General features: G+C 51.3%; 1 protein-coding gene across 1 annotated transcript in view; it reads left to right on the top strand.

Moving 5' to 3' along the window:
• Positions 1-1,926, top strand: part of PDE9A (phosphodiesterase 9A) — a 94,602-nt gene extending 92,676 nt beyond the window's left edge. Inside the window, exon 19 of the mRNA XM_044918938.1 lies at positions 1,912-1,926. The gene's annotated coding sequence lies outside the window, so the exon portion shown is untranslated. The remainder of the gene's footprint in view (positions 1-1,911) is intronic.
• Positions 1,927-5,061: the final 3,135 nt, after the last annotated feature.

Below are 5,061 nucleotides of genomic sequence, written 5' to 3'. Positions count from 1 at the left end.
TGTTTGTGCATAACACCCAGTGCTCCATGCAGAATGTGCCCTCCTCAATACCCACCACCAGGCTAACCCATCCTCCCACCCCCCTCCCCTCTAGAACCCTGTTTGTTTTTCAGAGTCCATCGTCTCTCATGGTTCGTCTACCCCTCCGATTTCCCCCGCTTCATTCTTCCCCTCCCGCTACCTTCTTCTTTTTTTTTTTCTTAACATATATTGCATTATTTGTTTCAGAGGTACAGATCTGAGATTCAACAGTCTTGCACAATTCACAGCGCTTACCAGAGCACATACCCTCCCCAGTGTCTATCACCCAGTCACCCCATCCCTCCCACCCCACCCCCCACTCCAGCAACCCTCAGTTTGTTTCCTGCAATTAAGAATTCCTCATATCAGTGAGATCATATGATACATGTCTTTCTCTGTTTGACTTATTTCACTCAACATAATACCCTCCAGTTCCATCCACGTCGTTGCAAATGGCAAGATCTCATTCCTTTTGATGGCTGCATAATATTCCATTGTATATATGTACCACATCTTCTTTATCCATTCATCTGTCGATGGACATCTTGGCTCTTTCCACAGTTTGGCTATTGTGGACATTGCTGCTATAAACATCAGGGTGCACGTACCCCTTCGGATCCCTACTTTTGTATCTTTGGGGTAAATACCCAGTAGTGCAATTGCTGGATCATATGGTAGCTCTATTTTCAACTTTTTGAGGAACCTCCATACAGTTTTCCAGAGTGGCCGCACCAGCTTGCATTCCCACCAACAGTGTAGGAGGGTTCCCCTTTCTCTGCATCCCCACCAACATCTGTCATTTCCTGACTTGTTAATTTTAGCCATTCTGACTGGTGTGAGGTGGTATCTCATTGAGGTTTTGATTTGGATTTCCCTGATGCCGAGCGATATTGAGCACTTTTTCATGTGTCTGTTGGCCATTTGGATGTCTTCTTTGGAAAAATGTCTGTTCATGTCTTCTGCCCATTTCTTGATTGGATTCTTTGTTCTTTGGGTGTTGAGTTTGATAAGTTCTTTATAGATATTAGATACTAGCCCTTTATCTGACATGTCATTTGCAAATATCTTCTCCCATTCTGTCGGTTGTCTTTTGGTTTTGTTGACTGTTTCCTTTGCTTTGCAAAAGCTTTTTATCTTGATGAAGTCCCAATAGTTCATTTTTGCCCTTGCTTCCCTTGCCTTTGGCGATGTTTCTAGGAAGAAGTTGCTTCGGCTGAGGTCGAAGAGGTTGCTGCCTGTGTTCTCCTTTAGGATTTTGATGGACTCCTATCTCACATTGAGGTCTTTCAACCATTTGAAGTCTATTTTTGTGTGTGGTGTAAGGAAATGGTCCAGTTTCATTCTTCTGGATGTGGCTATCCAATTTTCCCAACACCATTTGTTGAAGAGACTTTGTTCCATTGGACATTCTTTCCTGCTTTGTCAAAGATGAGCTGACCATAGAGTTGAGGGTCCATTTCTGGGCTCTCTATTCTGTTCCATTGATCTATGTGTCCGTTTTTGCAGGCACATCCTATTTTTTAATGGTTCAGAAGAGGGATCGAGATTGTTTTATTTGGCCTAAATGTGTTCAACAGTGTTGCAGTTTTTTTTTTTTAATATTTTTTATTTATTTATCTGAGAGAGAGAATGGGAGACAGAGAGCATGAGAGGGGGAGGGTCAGAGGGAGAAGCAGACTCCCCGCCGAGCAGGGAGCCCGATGCGGGACTCGATCCCGGGACTCCAGGATCATGACCCGAGCCGAAGGCAGTCGCTTAACCAACTGAGCCACCCAGGCGCCCCAGTGTTGCAGTTTTTAAGCATCGTCTGCACGTCATCCTGTGACGTCTGACAGCATCTGCATATTTTCAGTCCCCACAGAAGCTTTCTCCTCTTCCTTTTCCAAGCAGACGGAGCCTGAAGACGGCAGGACAGTCTCGGGCCACGGTTCTGGACCAGGCTGGCGGAGCCGGAGCCTCATGGGAGACGACCGTGCAGGGAAAAGTTGACTCTGAGTGCCTACTCCGCCAAGACTGTGTTTTCTAAGAACTGTTTTGTTCACTGATACAAAAAAAAAAAAAAGGAATTCATGATGCTGTACAGAATTTTTATTTTTAAACTGTCTTTTAAATAATATATTCTTATACAGAAACGGGTACTGTACTTTTTCTTTGGTAGTGCTGTGTATCCCGGGGCTGCTTCTGAGAGTCCCCAGAGTCTCCCCAGCTCTCCCACAGAGACAAGGAACTATGCTTTTCTCGCAGATGTATCTTAGAACAGTTTTCCAGTGTGATGTGATGCTCCATCCCGTGTAAATTCAAATTAAATCTCAGGCAGTGCCCGGAGCGTGTCCTGTTTGTGAGCATCGAGGGGACGTTGGTGGCTGTGCGTCGGGAGGCATGGGGCCGGAGGCCGCTTGGTCAGACATGGTTGTGAACACACCACCAGGCTGGTGCCCGTTTACAGGGAGGTGGGCATTGAACACCTCAAACCGCTATACTCAGCAAGTTTGAGGGTCTCCAGGGAGGGGAGCTGTCCCTTCTTCCTGCCTTTGTTTTGGGGTAAGCACTGGCGACACATTCGGGGTTGCCCTGTGCCCATAAAGGGAGACCCGACCCCTGCTGGTGGGCAGTCAAGCTCTGAGGGGTAGCACACACCCGAGCCCTCCCCCAACGCCCCGCGTGTGTTCAGACCCCTCGATGCTTCCCGGGCCATGCACACCTCCTCAGCCCCCTCTCCACACGGAAGAGGCTCTGCTCTGAAGAAGTCTGTAAAAGCTGCCGCATAATCTGCGCTCTGTGGGCATTTCATCTGGTGTTGATTAGTGTCCATGCATTCATTTCCTCTCGGCGAATTCCAGAACACTACTTTCCATCCCTGAATAGTTCATTTTCTGCTGTGACATTTTCCATCACTTCTTGATTCCAGTTCAGTATGAACGGCAGCTTCAGTGACACCGAACTCAGCAGACGTCCAGATGGCGATGCACTTCGGCCCGCATGCTGCCCCACACGCGAGGTTTGTGACCTGCTCCCCCAGCGTGTAAGCTCTCTGACCAGTACCTCCCACCTGCTGAGTTGTGCTGAATGCCCACCTCGCCACACTCTGCCCCTTGTCGAACTTCACACAGCGATGACTGAATTCAGTGCTTGTGCACACACACACACACAACCACACTCACACGCATGTGTATGCACGTGCACATGTCCATGCACACAGACACACAATCACGTACATGTGTACACACACACACACATAAACCCACTCTAACACACGGTCTGCATTACGGGGCTGAGGTCATACCAAGTCCTGGAACAGGGAAATCAACAGCTTGGAGGAAGGAGTCTGTAAGGAGAGCACCTCTGTGACAGTCCCCACCCTTGTGTGGCAGCCTGGTTTCCATCAGTGGAGACCTCACAAACTGGCACGAGAGCATCAGCCTCCCGCAAAATGCTTCCTCCAACCTTCTGCCTCCAGAATGCTTACGTACTGGGGTCATTCACACCCCATTAGCTGAGCCCATGGGGGTAATGCAGCCCCAGCCTGAGTCACCCTCCATATGGACACGGCCCCTCCCTTTACCGCCAGCCAGCCTCTGTCACACGGACGGGGGCCCTGTCACCCAGCTCAGCCTGCTCACCCACAGCCTGGAACAGCCCTGCCCCGGGAGACTGCACACATGGGGGCTAGGTCAGTGACAGCATCAGCACTGGAGGCTGGGGGGTAAGATGTGGCCAAGTGCCAAGTCAGCATGAAGGATAAAATGTCTGGAGCTGCGCTGCCCATTGAAGGACACACACAATACCCTGCGCTTTCCAGAACTTGATGGAGCCGGCTGATGCCACGGTCCCGCAGGACCACGCCTTCCTGCAAACCAGCCACGCCTCCGTCACTCTGTGTTCACCCAGGAGGACAAGAACATGCTGTTCTCCATTGTTTTTCTCCCCCCAGATTTCTAGCAATTGAAGGAGTGATGCATGTGTCAAAAATTGGACCCGAGAGACCCCACACATCTCGCTCCTAAATGTCACGCACCAGCTAGGCACTGGAGAGGTGCTGCCTTGGGACGCAGCCCCCCCCCCCCCCCGTTTCTCCCCCTGCCGAGCAAAAGGCCAGCACAGCCTCCAGCACTGACCTCGAGAGTGAGGAGAGACAAAAGGAGAAAGTCTGTCACTCTCACCTGGGATAGGGACCCCAGGGCCCGACGCCTCCACACTGCCTGTCCTGTGTCTGACCACAGGCACCTTCTGCAGCTTCCTCCCATTGTACCATCCAAAGCCAACGTGACAGTCCCTTGCTGGCATCTTTAACCAAATCACATCGGAAAATCAATTCCGCGTGATGCTTGAATGAACACTAAACATACAAAATACTTAATCACCAATCAACAGCCACTGGCGTCCAGTGGCCTCTGGTACAGAGGAGGAACCGCTCCACATGGCCGGGGGCCATGGAGCTGCCCCCCCACGTCCCCCCCCCCCCAGGAAATGCCCGACTCCGTTCTCGCTCCACAGGCAGCTGCGGGTCCCACTGAGGGAAGGGCTGACGAGGGAGGGCCAATGTGTCGGGCTGATGCGCTAGACAAGAGGCTCTGCTCTGGCTCACTGCTTTTCCAATATCACCATAGGAGAGTTTCTAAAGTTTAAATCACAAGAATTTAACTATAGTCTCTCTAAGGGGCGGATAAAATTGTCGCTCTGGATTTGGGGGGCTATTTTCAATCAGTAGCTAAGAGGAGCCGGGTGAGGACATTAGGGACTCACACAGCAACCCCCGTGTCCTCAACAAGTTTTCCCAGCCTCGCCGCCAGCCCTGTGTCCTGTTGGCTGATGAATGCAGCGAGCCAGGTGAAGATCTGATGACGCAGCATCCACATTGGGGCCTCGGTGTGACGGAGGCCCCACAGCCAGGACAGGTGGTGGGCTTGTGAGGCTGGGGGCTGCGGACAGGGCTGCCAGGTGGTGCATCGAGACAGGGGCAAGGCAGGGCCTGGGTGGCAGGCCTTCTGGAATGTGTCTGTGCAGAATGGCCACATGCAGAGGCCAGAGGCCACTGAGGGA

The sequence above is a fragment of the Neomonachus schauinslandi genome, chromosome 1 (assembly GCF_002201575.2).
Source record: "Neomonachus schauinslandi chromosome 1, ASM220157v2, whole genome shotgun sequence".
In the NCBI taxonomy this organism is placed as follows: Eukaryota; Metazoa; Chordata; class Mammalia; order Carnivora; family Phocidae; genus Neomonachus; species Neomonachus schauinslandi.
Note: the sequence above shows the minus strand (reverse complement) of the source record. Positions and strands in the feature narration are given on the sequence as shown.